This window comes from Aedes albopictus, chromosome 2, assembly GCF_035046485.1.
Source record: "Aedes albopictus strain Foshan chromosome 2, AalbF5, whole genome shotgun sequence".
Classification (NCBI taxonomy): Eukaryota; Metazoa; Arthropoda; class Insecta; order Diptera; family Culicidae; genus Aedes; species Aedes albopictus.
In genome coordinates, this window is record NC_085137.1 from 484,146,843 (window position 1) to 484,165,260 (window position 18,418).

General features: G+C 42.1%; 1 protein-coding gene across 1 annotated transcript in view; it reads left to right on the top strand.

The window, feature by feature from the left end:
* Positions 1 to 2,359: 2,359 nt before the first annotated feature.
* LOC109399288 (uncharacterized) overlaps positions 2,360 to 18,418 on the top strand; it is a 691,732-nt gene continuing 675,673 nt past the window's right edge. Inside the window, exon 1 of the mRNA XM_062854141.1 lies at positions 2,360 to 4,318. The gene's annotated coding sequence lies outside the window, so the exon portion shown is untranslated. The remainder of the gene's footprint in view (positions 4,319 to 18,418) is intronic.

The following is an 18,418-nucleotide window of genomic DNA, read 5'->3' on the forward strand; positions in this document are numbered from 1 at the left end:
GGAATTCGAACTCGGGTCCGCTGATTGAGAGGCACGTACTATACCTCTCGGTTGTATCACCAAGCTGGGAGACGAACGATAAATATGAAACTGTTTCTACTTATCTGGTCAGATAGATTTGTTGACATCTTGTGCAACCAACTCGAACTTACATGATGGATGTAAAATTGAGTCAAATTTGCCATTCAGTCATGAAATGTTTACGTACGTTGATGGTTTACGTCACGTGTAAATTCCTAATTTTTTAAGAGTGTGGATTACTGCATGGCAATGTTATTCCTCCGTCTGAATTCTGTGAAGGATACATAACATTAATACCAAAATCGGGTTGTTCCAAAAACATCTCGGGCTTTCGACCTATTAGCCTTCTCAATTGCGATTACAAAATTTTTACAAAAATTATTGCTAGTCGTATTCAGCAGGTTTTAGGAAAAGTAGTTGATGAAGGACAAACAGCATGCATTGCCAGCAAATCCTGTATAGACAACCTTAACCAGTTGAGAACGTTGATTGCTAAGGGAAATGTAACTAAAAGGTTCAAATTGGCTATTTTTAGTTTAGATATGGAGAAGGCTTTTGGCAATGTTGACCATAGTAGATTGTGCCAAATTTTCGAGACATGCAACTTCCCACCCCGTTTGATTAATTATTTAAAAAATTTGTACCGTAAAGCCAACTCAAGTGTGTTGTTCAATGGCCACTTGACGAATAAATTTTAAATTGAAAAATCTGTTCGACAAGGCTGCCCTCTGTCAATGATCTTATTTGTCCTTTATTTGGAGCCCTTTATCAGACAAGTTTACCAATCTATTGCAGGTATTTTGATTGACGAAAAATTTATTAAAATTATCGCTTACAATTCCTATTCGATCCGATTTTGAATTTGACAATGAGAATTGCCGATAATTATGAAAAATCATTCGGAATAAGATTAAATCATCATAAATCAGCCTTTTTGAGAATCAACAATATTCCTTTAGGTCCCCAAAGCATAAAGGAAGAAAAACGATTGAAAATTATGGGAGTTATTTTTACACAAAATTGGAAAGAGCAAACAGAAATCAATTGCAATCGATTAATTAATAGCTGCAAATGTACCTTGGGATCTCTACGGGTAAGAAATTTGAACCTTGTACAGAAAACTTGGATTATAAATACGTACATTTTGAGTAAACTCTGGTACGTGGGACAGATTTTACCGCCTGACAAAACCCAGATAGAAGAAGTGCAAAAATTAGTCACTCGTTATTTTTGGGGTTCACATGTATTCAAAGTAGATGCCAGACAATTGTTTTTAAAGTGTGAAAAGGGTGGTATGGCTTTGGTTAATGTGGAATTAAAATTGAAAGCCCTATTTTGTTTTTTTTTTCAATTTTTGTACGCTTTTTAACGTTTTTGATTTGTAAATAAATAAAAAAAATGGTATAGAACAATAGGGGTGATGGTGAGTGTGCTGTGCACATTACAATACGACTAATGGTGAGTAGTTTTCGAAAAACAGTTGTGTTGTAACAATAAAATTTATCGTATTTCTATGATAAGGTACACCGGGGCAAGTTAAAACGCGACGTTTTGAAATAGATTTCAATATAATTTGAAAAATTATCCTTCGCTAAAAGATTGCTTGAATCAAAAACTATATGTAATGGCAATCAAATTGTTTATCATCATTAGAAAAAATCATGTTAACCCACTGTTTCATCTACCCCACCCGTTTCAACTTGTCCTACCTTATTTTTTATCAGGGTTGCCAAACAAATAAACAATCAGTTATTTAAAAACGTTTCTAATGCCGTTTTTCTCTTTGATCCAGTTCCAACCTGGGTTGGAACTGGATGAGATCACAGTTTCAACCCCAACCCTAAACTAAAGTTTGTTTGACGTTGTTTGTTTATACATTTTCCGCCAATCCAGCTCCAACCCAGGTTAAAAAAGAAAAACATTATAAGAATGAGTGAAGAAACTTGGACTCTGCACAAACAAATAGAACCACCCCATGCTTCGTTGAATCCCGTGACCGCTTACGATCACGTCGTCGTCGCGATCATCGACTCTCCGGCGGCATAGCCGTCCAGCCAGTAGCAGCTAGCAAACACACAAAGCAAAGCCGCGCAAAACCCAGCTCAGCTCACTGCCTTCGTGTTGTGACGGAGTGCAAGTTCCGTCCATCGTCGCATTCGTAAAGCCTACCGTCCGAAAGCTTCTCTTGAGCGCATGCATGCATTACATACTCTACGCTCCCAATTTCCCCGCGCGAAGATCCCCCAGCGCCTCACGGATCCCCACGTCGCGTCATCCGATGAAGAAAGAAAAGTGTTCCACTCTCTCAACAAGACTCCTGCACGCGAGTCGAGTCGCTCTCACCTGGTGCGGTTTCTTCGTCGCGATCGCCTTTCAACCCGATCGCGCGCGGTGGCTCTCGCGGTGATCGCGGTTCGGTGGCTCCATCCATCGCCAGCCAGCATTCGTTCGTAGACCGTCGCTACGGTGAGATCTTGTGTGGTGTCGTCGATCGATCGACGTTTGAGTTTGCAAACCGCGACTTCGAAGAGAAAGGCCAGTGCCTTGTTGTCCGTGCGTCCGTCGTCCATCCGAAGCTGGCGCAGGCGAAAGCAAGAACAGTAGCAGCAGCAGCAGCAGCAACTAGCAGTGCGCGTGAACGTGTGTGAGTGTGGGTACGCGTGAGCAACGGGTTCGTCGCTATCGATCGCGGTGGCCGCGCAGTGCGTTGAAGTTCCCGTTTCTTTTTTCCAGTACGGCGGTCGTCGGGGAAATTTCTTTTTGCCTCCCGGGGTTTGGGTTTAACGATCCGGTTGTACGTTGGTGTGCGTGCGCTTCCCGAACCGACTTTTACTTGCGTACAGGAATTGCGTGTGGCTGTTTTTTTGGGGCTTATCGCGTTTCGCCTGGATGATTTTTTACGTGGTTTTGGCTGTGTAGAACCTAGGGAAGTGAAACAATTAGCACTTGATTTTTTGCGTATTTGGAAGATTTTGGTGAACTACTGCGGAGAGGGCGTTACACATATGTTTGAACGACGTGAAGTGCGTGCTAACGAAAAGAAGAGTTTAGACGGCTGAATGTTGGAGTTTGGAGAAGCGAAATCAATTGGGATTCAGGTGGCGTTCGATGAAATGGGATATTGTTAGTGAGCAGTTCTACTTTCGACGGTATTCACCAACGACTACGTGCTTTTCATGTGTGGATTAGAAACACCTCAATATCGTTGAAAGGTGCAACCGCATATCTTTGGAAGAGATCAGCCGAAGAAAGTGTGTTTGATCGTGTTCTGGTTAGTTAAAATAACACAATTGATTGTCGTCAGCACAAAGGAAAAGAGAGAGGGAGACCAATTTTCCCCGTGGAGTGTAAATGAAGTTGGAAGTGAAACTAGTTACAAGGTGTAAGTGCCCGAACGGTAATTGAAAGATCTTGAAACCGAACCGAACCCAGAGAGAAGAACCTATTGGTGTCAGGATTGGTTACGCTCTGTCAGCATCCACCGGAACGCGCCATCGCCGTCGAAGCCACCCCGGAACTAATCCGCTCCGTTTCGGAAGACAAACAACCCCCTCGGCTCCGGAACAAAGTGTCGGTATCTCTCTTTTCCTAACGGATTGGGGTCCACCGGATCAAGCGGTGGATATAACCGAAGCAAAGCTGTGTAGTTGACATAACCCATTTTCTCCGTCTATGCACAAAAGTGTTGCAAATGATAGTTAAGCCCAAACAAGATTGAAGTGAAGTGAGTGTCTGTGTGAGCAGCAGAGCTGTGCTATATGTGCATCGAGAAAAAAGCAGCAAAAATTGCGCCAACCCCTAAGAGGATTAAGGCTTGAATCAACACACCTTGGACGACGACCCATAGGAAAACCGGAGAGGAAAGTGGAGCGGAAAATCCTTTAACCGAACCGTGGAGAACCCAATATCAGTCAGTTTTTTCATCCTACTTTCTGTGAAAACTTCGACCTACGGAGAAGAAAAAAGTGTGCAGTGTGACTAAAACGAGAAAACGACTGAGGTTGACTGCTGCTCAGGCTGTCGTCGCCCTTTGTCCAATTCAAAGTGCTTCAAAGTGAAATGCCAAGAATGTTTTCAAGAGGGTGAAATATTTTACAGTTGGGTCGAATCTTGGGGCAGGTTCAATTGGAGTGATTTTATTGGAAACAAAGAAGGAGTTTGATTATTGGGAAAAACGAGTGAATCGGTGATTGTGATAGAAACCTCTCAGAAAAGTTGCTGAAATTTCGTGGATTGCTGTTTTCATCGTCGTGTTGGATTTATCTATTGATTCTGTGGTTTGAATCGTGATTATAAGGTAAGCATTACAACAATCACCTTCTGTTAATCTTAGATTTAACTTATTGCAGTCGAGACAAGTATTAAACACTGAAGACAAATTTCATAGTTGAGATCGAAATACATAGTTGTCATACGATGCAAACATACAATTGGAATGACAATTCCCATACAATACAATCATTGCAGCCATTTTTGGGTTCCAACAATCTTATCCCTAAGACCATTCTTGGTAGTGTTCATGTAGATTGCATGAAAAATCTATGAAAAGTATGCTCACGCACGCGAGCTCTAAGTTTAATACGTATACCCGAATGGAATACTGACATTTTACAGGATAAATTGGGATGTGAATCTTGTTTACTTTCAGTAAGTATCCTCAGTGTACTAGTAGCCAAATTTTAAGATGTGTTCTGTAATATAACCTATTTTCTATTAGCTTTCAATTGCTTTTTACACTCCTCAATATGATGTATAGGTCAAAAGTTTTAAATCCACTTTAAAAAAGAGGATGTTAGACAGAATAAAATTCCCAGGTTTTCCAGTGGGGAATTCCGAAAGTTCATATTTCAAAAATTAGCACAAATTTTATAAAGTTTATATTTTTTTAAAGGGTACGAGTGCCATAAGTAAGCTCAATTACCCAAATTTATCCTATTCGCTAACAAGCAATTATGGCACCAATTGATTCTTTTTGTTTTTGTGTGTGCTCACTTCTAACAAAAAATGCAAAAATAAGAAACAAAGTAAACAGTTCTCAATCCTTCTGTTATTCGTAGGACGCAGCCTTAATTAGGGAACCAATACCCTTTACAGAAATACCCTCAAAAATATAATTAAAATTTAGGGGAACAAATGCCCAAAGTATGTTTATTCAATAAATTCCACCAAATCGCTGAATTCTACCAGGTTTGTTTTTGCAAAATTGATCATTTTGAGACTTTTTCCAGAATTTTTGGGTCAATTGCAAGAAATTGATTTGAAATTTTCAACGAAAATTCCATATGGATTAAAAAAAAATACATCTACACACTCAAAAATTTAGGGAAAACAATCAGGAGTCCAGTAAGTGACCCCAAAGCCCATGTGCTTATTGAATTCTTCACATAGTTTTGAAACTGAACTTAGAGGTCTGTGCACTTTGCTGGTGGTGTATTATTTTGAGATTTCGGAATTTTGATCAAATTGCGCCTTGGATTTCACCCGTAGCGCTTTCGCAATTTATCACAGAAATCTTTCCATGAGTTCATCCTTGAAATTATTCATGGGTTTTGTCCAAGAGTTTTGAACAGAGTTTTTTTCGACTTTCTTCAATTCTCCCAGTTTTCCATCCAGATGTTATATTTTAGTATTCGCTCCCATAAATAGTCACTTCCGACAATTTCTGTGATGTTCTTTCGTGATTTCTAAGCGTTGTTGCAGGGGTTTTTACCAGAGTTCCTCCCAGAATTTGTACAAGATTTTCATCGAGGTCTCTGACGGACTACCTCCCGGAATTTCTTCTTGAGGTTTTCCTGACATACTTCCAGAGTTTCTCGCTCTCGGGGATCCTTTCAAAATTCATCCAAAATTCATCCAGCAATTTCTTGTAGTAGTTTAGCGGGGTAGCTTTCCAACAGCTTTTCTCGGGATTATTGGGAGATTTTTACAGAAGTGCTTCCAGAGATTAATTTTAGAGAATTTTAAGTTCCTCCTAAACTTTTCTCAACCATTTCTCCCACGATTACTCTCAGAACTAACTGTTCAAGATGATCCAGTTTTTCCTAGGATTTCTTCTGCAGTTCCTCTTGAGATTCCTTCAATAAATCTTTGCGGAGTATCTTGCCAGATTTCACCTGGATTACATCTGCTATTTCTCCGTGAATTTCTTAAAAGGAAATTTATTAACTTATCATAGGAGAAATTCCGAAAAACTTCTGGAAAATTTCTTCAAATAATCCGGGAGCAACTGTTGAATAAATCTTAAGAGGAGCATCCAGAATCTCGGGACGATTTCTGGTAATGGTTCCTGGAAGATTTCTGGAAATAATCACTACAGTAAAATTCCTTGATATCTGCGAGGAGCTCTAGGAGAAATCGCAGGACTCTGCTATAGAAGAACTTGTGCGGCAATCCTGGGCAAAATCATGGAAAAATCTGCTTATCTTAGAATCTCCAAAGAAACAGCCAACATTTGGGCAGATCTTGGAATAAATTCTGGCAGGAATCCCACGAAAATGTCTTTGGGGGTAAAACGCAGAAAAAATCCTACGAGGGTCTTCTGGAAAAAATTCTGTAGGATCCCCAACAAAATTTCAGAAAAAATCATTCGGAATTCAGGAATTCTGGAAGATTCACAAGGAATTCCAGAAAAAATGTTCGAATCTTGGAAAAAGGGTGTAGGAACCATGTAGAATGGGTATATATGATATGGGGAAGATGTTCGAAGTTTGAAAATGCTAACCAGAAAATTTAACATGGTGTCTGTTTTGTGGAGTTAAGACTCTGGCATACAGCAATGTTCTGATTTTATTACTGCCTCCACACGACCTTATCTTTTAAATGTTTGTCTGTTACATTTGAGGAAAAATCTCCCTGATCTTTTTAAGATGTGCAGTGCTTCAAAACATTTGTTTAAGGAAGATGATACATTTGGATCATTATTGTAGTTGGTAGGATTTAAGGCTCAAAAATCATGTAATATGGGTATATTTGGAATAGGCTAGATGTACAGAGTCTAAGAATGACGACCAGAAAATCTGAAACGGTGCTTCGAAATTCAAAAAAGCGGTATACATTTCAATATTGTGATTGATTCATGGAGTTTTTGATCTGAAACCATGCTATATGAATGAGTACTTTTGAAAGAAGTCCATAATACAAAAATGTTGTGAAAATATACACAATGGCATTTGCTCAACGAGAAGCCACCAACTCAGTGACACCCTCATAAGTAGGATAAGGATCTACCTGAAAAGCTGGCGATGGACCAATGGCGTTTATTGTTGGTTGAATAAAATTAAATCTTTTGTATGCAGGCAATCAAAAAAAGTGAAATTTGTTTTGTTATGTACTGTATCAGTAATTATGTTTTCGCTCAGTGACAGGCACAAGCAAGACGGATTCCTCCTGGTTAATTGAAATGTTGAAATATGTTTGTGCTTAAACGCCCAGAACCGTGAAAAAAAAATACAAATTACACTTCGTTACATGTAATGTTACTGTAGATGAAATCATAGTTGAAATACGAAGTATTTTTCACACCTTTCATGATTACTATGAAATTATTCTGATAAGGTTTCATAATATAATAATAGCATGAAACGAACTCACCAACTCAGATATGAACATCTACATTGCTCCATTGCTCCATTAATCGTTAGAAAACTAACTTGAAACAATCCAAGCTATACACTTGTCATATAAAAGTTACAGCAGCGGAAGCCTTGGTTGTATAGAAGTTTATTTGACATTATTCTTGCATTGTGTTAAGATAACGTCAAATTAACTTCTATACAACCAAAACTTGCGCTGCTCTAACTCTTAAATGACATGCTGTAGCACATTCTGGAGCGAGGAGCAGAACATGGGCAGCAAACATGCTTGGGTAACCTTTGGACCGTAAAACCCTTAAAAATTACTAAAAAAGTACCACGTTACATTAGCTGGAGTGTGCATAGACGAACAAGCGGGAACGCTGAGAGAGTGAGTAGCAGACAGGCGTAAAGCTAATTTTACTTTGTTTTGGCGTTCCCAAGTAACAATTTCATTGCTTATTGGTTTTGTTTGATTTTTATTGAGGCTTTATTATAGCAATAACCAAAACTCACAGTTTTAAGACTACTTTTATGAACACCATTAATGAAATGCTTTATAGTATACTTGAAGAGCTTGAGCTTGATTGACCGCCAGTAGATGCTACTTCAGTATCTCCAGAGCAGCCACACTCACACAAGGAACCAATGAGATTATCTGCCGGGGACTAGCAGGCATCTTCAGTGTGTGAGCGTTGGTGATCTATATTATTTTTTTAGGCGACAATGGCGCTTGTCACGTCAGGTTGCTGGTCAATGTGGGAAAGGGGAAGGAAATGATGATTGCAATCGTTTGTATCCACATCATACCGAATATATCTTTGCGCCTGCACAAATTCATGCGGATGTCGGAATGTTGGTGGGATATGGTTGGCAGAGGGTTCACACATTGGTGCGTGGATGCCAGGCGTAAGGTGATAGATTAGTGCGATTATTTCTATTAAGCTAAAGCGGCACAATTCGCTTGATTGCATAACTCGTAGGCGTTAACTGATAGATTGACGCTATGCTGTGAAAGTTTAAAGGAAGGAAAACGGCGTTGCAACCGTTTCTGATTCTAGCGATGGATATGAACATGTAAATATAGATGAGTTGTATATGTAGAGAGGAGAGTATAGAGGAAGTGGATTAAAAGATACAAGGATACAAAGTAGAAGGAAAGGGACAGGCCAGGGATTGAACCTAGGACCTCCTGCATGCGAATCAAAAACTAGACCACCAAGCCTGTCAGTATACTGTATACTTGAAGATATCCATAGAGCCAGATTTTAAGAGTTAACAAAACTCTCCGATATGTAATTCTTCTGGCATTCATTATTACCACAATAATACTGTTGAAACTCTCAACAGATGGCGATCCGTTCGATTAGTAACAACACTAAGCAGAAACTATGACACGGCTAGGTTTATTGTGACAATTATAAAAGTTAACTTGCTTTTGTTTTATTTTCTCCAATTATGGTCGTCACCATATTGAAAAATTAGATAACGTGAATGAAAAAAAAATATGTATGCCCAAATGAGCCCTGAAAGCTTTCCGTCATTTCATAAACATGCGTACATAAATAAACTCTTTCAGCTGAGTTTTCTTGTTATTTGAGATAGTTTTAACAAATTAACAAATTGATTTACATCATTCCAAGAAGATATTATTCACCATTTTCGAAGCGCAATAATTTTATGTTTCTGCAACCCCAACATTCCCGATTAAATTGAATGCGCAAAAGCCTAGCAGCATAATAACTACTAAAATATTACTTTGAAATGATCGAATTCTACTTGCAAATGATGTCTCCTCCTGAACGATGCGTGCCATTGAAGAAGATTCTTTGCATCTTTAGCTGTCATTGTTGTTGTTGTAAAAAATAAAAAATAAACAAAGTGTAGAATTAGCGTTATGTCATACACGTAAATAAAAACAAAAAAAAAATAAACAACAAAAATCATCACAACCTCTTTTCGAGAATGGACACGGACACCGTCTTCAGCAGAGGCTGTACAGACTGAACGAAACCTAACACTAGACAACGGACACGACACACATTACGAGCACCAGTGGATACGAGGAAGAAAAATTTCTTGCGAAAAGTTTCATCATTCGGAGCGGGAATTGAACCCTCGCCCCATGGCATGGTACGTTTATACGCTTGGTAACCGCACGGCCACGAGGCTCCACCCACAGCCTTTTTTGAACAATTTTATAATCAATGTTGATTGGGTTGATGTCTCCTGCGTCATTTGTATTAACGAAAAAATATCACGTAACTTTGAAAACGTTCAAATATTTTCTAAACTTTTCTGCTCTCTTAGCGCTGTGCAACCTTTTTAGCTATTATCGTTCCAAATAGCTGAAAGACTCTTCTACTTAGTTACTTCTGGAAGAGAACAAACGTCAAACGTTGCCTGCTAATATAATTACACTAGTTTACAGCATTTTTAAACTCGGTTAGCTGATGATCATGTTTTATACAGATAGATGCCCTGAGTTCACAAACGAGAAGGAAAAAATATAAAGTGAAGCGGAATTTTTTTTCGATTTTCATTCAAGGCTGACGGTTTGAAATCGATTTTCTTTCTATTTTCAAGCAAAGTTGGGCCGTTCATACGTCTTATTCTTTATAACCAATGCTACGATTATGCTGAAATTTTTATTGAAGCACACCACTTAAACATTGTACTTCAAATGTACTTTTATAAATATTTTTAAAAGTTTTTTCAAGTTGAAAAAATACAAACTATCATTCTTTTTGAATGTTACCTACATATATCTCGAATTCATATATTTTTACATATTTACATTTACATATTATTTTCAGCCTTCTTTCAATGCAAATAGATTGAAAAATGGTTAACTGCAACGTAAAATGGTTGAATTTTGGAAAACTCTATATTTTTCAAAAAATATTTAGCTTCGCATTTTCGAGGAAATGTCAAAATTTGTTTTTCTTAAAATGTTCAAAGCACGGTTTAGAAATCAGCACGTGATCATGTAGGGTATTGGTTCCCTTATTAAGCATGTGACTCCCATTTTCATCCTACGAAAAACAAAGGATTGAAGCATTGATTGTTTTGTTTCTTTTTTTTTATTTTTTGTTGGAAGTGAGCACGCATGAAAACAAAAAGGACGGAATCAATCGGTGCCGTAATCGCTTGTTTTCGAATAAGATAAATATGGGAGCATGAGATTAGTGATGGCACACATACCCTATCAAACATTTTGGTTCTCCAAGTTTTTCGGGATTTTTTTAGAAGCTTGTTTTAGAGTTCCTCTTAGGATTCATTCGAAAATGTCTACTGGGATTCATCCAGAAACTCGACCTGAAATTTCTTGAAAATTCTGTGTGCATGCCTTTAGTTATTTCTTCAGGATTTACTCATTACTCAAAATCTCGGGGGATTTTTTCAGGATACCTTCCTATAGAGCTTCCTTGATGGAATTCCTGGAGTCACCTGTTGGAACTCTTACAGGACACTCTCTAGTTTTTTCTTCAAGAATATCTCTTGTGATTTCTACCGCAATTTCTGCAGGAATTCTTCTAGAAATTCTTGCTAAGAATGTATTCCATATTTTCCCCCAGAACTGTTTCGGGAATTCCTCTCTGGATTTCTTCAGATATTTCTATGGAAATTCCTTCAATGATTTCTCTAGAAATTACTCCAAGGGTTCATTCAGGAAGTCTTATATGGTTTTCTTCGGAGAAAACAACTATTTTTCTTCAGGAACTACTTCCGAGGTTTCCACAGAAATTATCTACGGACTTCCTTCAATTCCTGTTAGGTTTCATCCTGTTATTTCTCAGGTATATTTTTCAAGAAAGCTATCAAGGAATTCTTCTTGAAATTTTCCTAGAATTTTATCAAGCATTTGTAGAGTAATTCCCCTAGGGATTTTTCAAGGTTCTCACTGAGATTATTCACTCAGATCCATCAAAACTTTCTGTGATTCTTCCTGATATTATTGTTTAGCGAGTTGTTCCAAGGATCACTCCAAAAATTACAAAAAGTAGAGCTTCCAATTTTCGATCTATTTTTTATTTTTGCGTTTTCTTTGGACTCTCTCTCTCTCTCTTTCTCTCTTCTTGGCGTAACGTCCTCATTGGGACAAAGCCTGCTTCTCAGCTTAGTGTTCTATGAGCACTTCCACAGTTATTAACTGAGAGCTTCCTCTGCCAATGACCATTTTGCATGCGTATATCGTGTGGCAGGCACGAAGATACTCTATGCCCAAGGAAGTCAAGGAAATTTCCTTTACGAAAAGATCCTGGACCGACCGGGAATCGAACCCGTCACCCTCAGCATGGTCATGCTGAATACCCGTGCGTTTACCGCCTCGGCTATATGGGCCCTACTTTTCTTTGTTTTCTTTGGACCTTCTTTTTCAATTTTTTTTCAAGAAATTCATTAGAATGTTTCTCTAGACACTACTCTTGCAATAGCATTTCCTCAGGTGTTTTCCCATAAATTTAGCCAAATACCCCACCAAGAATTTATTAGGTAATTGAACTAGAGCTTCATGCCGGAAATCATGAAAACTTTTGCTTTTCAAAGTCAAAAAAGTAGCGGTCAAAACGGCGACTTGCTTCCAAATCGATCGTTACTCAAAAGTCAGATGTATAATAGTTTTTACTAAAAGTCCGCCTAACTGCGGCGGATACCGCATATTTAGCAATGGTACATTTTTATTTTTCGTTTACGTTAGTAATCCGTTCAGCACTTTACTTGCTACGGTTTTCAAAAAAAGGCAGGATACACTTTCACTTTGCCCCGTATTAGATTGAAATCTGCCTGCGCGCCTCGGTTGTCGCGCGGCGCGTTCGAACCTACGCGGCTCTTGTCGGCCGACCGACGGCCGACGCCGCCTTCGCAGTCAAATCCGGCTTACGAAAACGCAAAAAAAAATGCTCTACCTAATAATACCACTCAGACTCAGTCAGCCGCCGACATCCCGGGACCCGCATTGAGAAACCCAGTGTTGGTCCCCAGTCTAGTCGGCAATGCATCGCGAAATCCACTTTGGGGCAACTGGTTGCTTGCTCCCAGAAAATCTACCCTTTCCTGTTTCGCGGTTCGACGAAATAAGCAGCTTGTTTCTGACCTGCATCAAGACGTTCGTTGCCGTTGGTGCCGCAGCCACAACCACCAACGCGCCGCGCGTGCTGATGATCTCTTTCTGTCCGTTCGAAGAGGGCAGTGCCCAGAGCAACGCCTCCACGTGCAATCCAATCCAAGCGACGACGCTGACCCAGATCAGGCTCCGTTCGTCCACTTGGATCGCTCCATGTCGTTTGAGGGCAATTTACCACCCTACCATTTCACCACTGACTGTCTGTCCCTCCGGAGATTGGATGCGAGCACCATCATCAACAGCAGCATTCAATTCGATTGATCGGGTTTGGACCCAGAGGGAGGGAATGTAGCCTTTTCAAGAAATTGAATCCATAAGTCAACCACTTAGTACCGCACGGGTTGGTTGCTTTTTGTAGGGACGACTGACTTGCCCTTTCTTCAAGAAGTTTAATTGAAAGCCATATTTTCCTAATGCATTTACCGGCGGGGGAACGAACCAGTTTGGGGCATTGAATCAGAAGTTTTTCGATTTAATGCTTGCTAGAATACTGATTTTTGAAATACTTTGACCACCACTGGAAGTTAGCATCTCAAATAAGCATTCCATTCCATTCCGATAACATTCCAATTCCATTCCAATTCCATTCCAATTCCATTCCAATTCCATTCCAATTCCATTCCAATTCCATTCCAATTCCATTCCAATTCCATTCCAATTCCATTCCAATTCCATTCCAATTCCATTCCAATTCCATTCCAATTCCATTCCAATTCCATTCCAATTCCATTCCAATTCCATTCCAATTCCATTCCAATTCCATTCCAATTCCATTCCAATTCCATTCCAATTCCATTCCAATTCCATTCCAATTCCATTCCAATTCCATTCCAATTCCATTCCAATTCCATTCCAATTCCATTCCAATTCCATTCCAATTCCATTCAAATTCCATTCCAATTCCATTCCAATTCCATTCCAATTCCATTCCAATTCCATTCCAATTCCATTCCAATTCCATTCCAATTCCATTCCAATTCCATTCCAATTCCATTCCAATTCCATTCCAATTCCATTCCAATTCCATTCCAATTCCATTCCAATTCCATTCCAATTCCATTCCAATTCCATTCCAATTCCAATCCAATTCCATTCCAATTCCATTCCAATTCCATTCCAATTCCATTCCAATTCCATTCCAATTCCATTCCAATTCCATTCCAATTCCATTCCAATTCCATTCCAATTCCATTCCAATTCCATTCCAATTCCATTCCAATTCCATTCCAATTCCATTCCAATTCCATTCCAATTCCATTCCAATTCCATTCCAATTCCATTCCAATTCCATTCCAATTCCATTCCAATTCCATTCCAATTCCATTCCAATTCCATTCCAATTCCATTCCAATTCCATTCCAATTCCATTCCAATTCCATTCCAATTCCATTCCAATTCCATTCCAATTCCATTCCAATTCCATTCCAATTCCATTCCAATTCCATTCCAATTCCATTCCAATTCCATTCCAATTCCATTCCAATTCCATTCCAATTCCATTCCAATTCCATTCCAATTCCATTCCAATTCCATTCCAATTCCATTCCAATTCCATTCCAATTCCATTCCAATTCCATTCCAATTCCATTCCAATTCCATTCCAATTCCATTCCAATTCCATTCCAATTCCATTCCAATTCCATTCCAATTCCATTCCAATTCCATTCCAATTCCATTCCAATTCCATTCCAATTCCATTCCAATTCCATTCCAATTCCAATTCCATTCCAATTCCATTGGAATTGAAATATTTGAAATGACTGTCTGGTCAGAACATAGGGTAAAAGCCCCCTTCTTCGGCCTAGTACCTATATTCATCTCATTTTGTCTCAAGGACTAGAGATGTGCGCCGTCGAGATTTATTACTTCACGCCGCCGGATGTTTTGATTTTCTAGCACGCCGCCAGCTTAAAACTAACCACGCCGCCGAACTTAGAATTTCCCCAATAATCTTCAGAAAATAATCGTTTAAGTTTAAACGCTCCCAAAATGAATGCATGTCATTCATTGCCGAATAAACAAAATATTTCGTTCAATGATCCTGTTGAGATTTTAGTTACTTTTTAGTCACTTATATATCATCATATAAAATCCTAGCAAATATCATATTCTTCATACAAGGTGTTTTTTTTTTTTTTTTTCCTTCTAAACCATAGGGGGATAATCTGCTCAACAGACACCCTAACAGAAGGTTAGGGTAGTGTAGGTCTGACAGGCTGTCTTCTACAACAAAAGTAAAATCCAGGACTACTCTCTCCTCGTACCCACTAAACCATTCCTATGGTCGCCAAACCCTACGTCTCTCCGGAACCACCAAGAAGGTATTGCTTCAGAGAGGGGCTAGTGCACATCGCACCCACAAGGTTAGCTGCGTAGCCTGCAGCAACGAACATCGATGACTCGCTTTGGAGAGTCCATCACGGTAGCATGCTGGCGCTTAGCCAGTTTCCCGAGTGGTCCTCGCCACTCCCTTTGTCCTCGGAAGGCGGGCAGGGTCAACCCAGCCCGCGCCCTACTGCTGAGCGGACATCAAGAACTGATGCCCACGTGCAACCCGATCTGACCTGCCCGCAAGGAAGGGTATCACTACCCTTCAGGCCCTATCAGATGCACCCGTAGGTTGCAGACAGCAGGATCTCACCTACCCCGACCCTTGCCGGGGACCCCTTTCCAACCGCGGGCTCGGATCCAACCCAGTAGACCGACGCCACGACAGCACCGCTACCGGGACTTCCTCTCCGCGGCCACTTAATCGTTGTAAGGGTCGATCTCGACCGCAGGGCACCGGTATGACCTACGAAGCCGACTCCGAACCCCTGGACCACCTCTTGTACTGCATCTGGACTAGCCATTCTCCGAGTCCACGCGCCACCTCCTCTGTAGCTCCCAGACGATGTGGGTAATAGCCGTTGAAACGGCGTTCCAGCCAAACTCATCCCTACACATCCTCTGGACCAAGTTGTCCGGAGTTGTGTCTTCCCCGCATGTGGCAAGCATGCGGTCACGCATTGTGCGAAAACGCGGGCACACGAACAAAACGTGTTCCGCCGTTTCCTCTAAACCATTGCACACTGGGCATTCGGGAGAATCCGCATGCCCGAAACGGTGTAGATACTGTCGGAAGCAACCATGACCTGTAAGGACCTGTGTCAGGTGGAATGTGACTTCCCCATGGCGCCTATTAATCCAACTATCTACCCTCGGTATCAACCTATAGGTCCACCTTCCTTTGGTGGAGCTGTCCCACGCGCGCTGCCATTTGACCATAGAGGCCATCCTGACAGTCCTGCGTATGCCTCTTGTGCCGCGCATTTCGAAGCACTCCATGTCCTCACTGATAAGAATGCTGATAGGCACCATACCAGTAATGACGCAGAGAGCGTCGTGTGACACGGTACGGTACGCGCTCGCAACCCTCAGGCACATAAGCCTGTAAGTACTTTCCAGCTTCCGTCGGTAGCATTTAGTACTTAGCGCGGTGCCCCACGCCGGGCCGCCATACCTAAGTATGGATGTAGCAACACTAGCCAGAAGCTTGCGCTTACTGGCGTACACCGCAGAGCTATTGGACATCATCCGGGACAGTGCCGCAATAGCTGTGGAGGCTCTTTTACAGGCATAATCGACGTGGCTACCGAAAGTAAGCTTATCGTCGATTATCACGCCCAAGTGTTTGACGGAGCGCTTTGACAGGATAGTACAGTCTCCTACACTGATCTCCGTCTGCTGCTCCGACTTCAGGTTGTTAACAACCGTCACCTCTGTCTTGTGGTGAGCCAGCTCCAGTTTCCTGGACCGCATCCACGCCTCCACAACCTTGATCGAGTGGTTGGTAGTCAACTTTACCTCCTCGATCGTTTCACCGTAGACTTCGAGCGTAATGTCGTCGGCAAATCCGACAATCACCACTCCCACTGGATACTCTAACCTCAACACCTCGTCGTACATGACATTCCATAACACCGGACCCAGGATGGAACCTTGCGGGACTCCTGAGGTTATGTGAAAGCACTTCCGACCCACCTCCGTGTCGTAGACTAGTACACGATTCTGAAAGTAACTTCCGAGAATCTTGTACAGGTACTCCGGTATCCCCAGACGCAAGAGCGCATCGGCAATAGCAGACCAGCTGGCGCTATTAAACGCATTCCTTACATCCAGAGTCACTACCGCGCAAAAGCGAATTCCCCTCCTCTTAGGCTCGAGTGCTTTCTCGGCGGTTTTTGTAACCGACAAGATAGCGTCTACGGTGGACCTCCCCTTCCGGAAGCCGTACTGGTTACTCGAAAGACCATTTTCGCCCTCGGTGAACCGCAACATTCTATTGAGGATAATCTTTTCGAGCACCTTCCCCGCCGTGTCAATCAAGCATATTGGTCTATATGCCGACGGGTCTCCGGGTGGTTTCCCCGCCTTTGGCAATAGTACCAGGCTCTGCCTCTTCCAAGCTTCTGGGAAAACTCCCTCGTCCAGGCATTTCTGCATAGCAGACCTGAACATCTCGGGAGCCTCTGCAATAGCTACTTTTAAGGCCAGGTTCGGAACTCCGTCCGGACCTGGGGCCTTACCTACGCTAAGGGACTTAGCTATCCCCGCAAGTTCCACATCGGTGACCCTCTCCTCATCGCCAGCCCCAGTCCCCGGCTGTCCTACGAAAGGAGGCCAAGGACTAGGATCATGACGCGGAAAAAGTCCTCCAATGATCCCCTCCAACATCTCTGGAGATTGCACTGTAGGAGCCATCACACCTCTCGTCTTGGCCATAACGATCCTGTAGGCGTCACCCCACGGGTTCGTATTGGCACTCTGACAGAGACCCTCAAAGCAGGCCTTTTTGCTTGCTCTTATCTCGGTCTTAAGCGCGGCTTTTGCAGCGGCGAACACCACCCGCCGTTCGTTTCGCTCTTCCTCTGATCGTGCTCGCTGCATCCGCCGCCTAGCCCTTAGGCAGGCGCGGCGCAGGTCCGCAATCGCGTCGGTCCACCAGTAAGCCGGTGGCCTCCCATTTCTAGGGTGGACTCGCCTAGGCATGGTCGCATCACACGCACGTGAGAGCACCGCTACCAGCTCGTCGCCGTCTAAACCGATTAAGTTTCGCTCACGGCGGAGCGCCTCCCTAAATACCCCTTCGTCGAAGTATGATGTCTTCCATCTGCGAGGGCTTGGCCTTGACCTAGCCGCCTCTTCTTCTATCCGCTGTCTGCTGTTATTGTAGTCGATACTGTAGCGAACCGCCAGGTGGTCGCTGTGAGTGTAGCCATCATCTACTCTCCAGTTCGAACTACTTGTTAGGCCAGGACTGCAAAAGGTCACGTCAATAATTGACTCCGCTCCATTCCGACTAAAGGTACTCTTGGTACCGACATTAGCCAAGTCGACATCTAAGATGGCCAGTGTTTCTAGCAGGATCTGACCCCGCTGGTTCGTGAAACGGCTTCCCCATTCCACGGCCCAGGCATTAAAGTCGCCCGCTATTACCACCGGCCTTCGCCCTGTTAGCACGGTCGTTAAGCGGTCCAGCATTTGCGTGAACTGCTCGATCGGCCACCGCGGAGGCGCATAACAGCTACAGAAGAAGACCCCGTTTACTTTGGCGACCACGAAGCCCTCATAGGTAGTAGACACCAACTCCTGAACGGGGTATTTACCCGTCGTCCATATCGCCGCCATTTTTCTGGTCCCATCCGCGACCCAGTTGCCG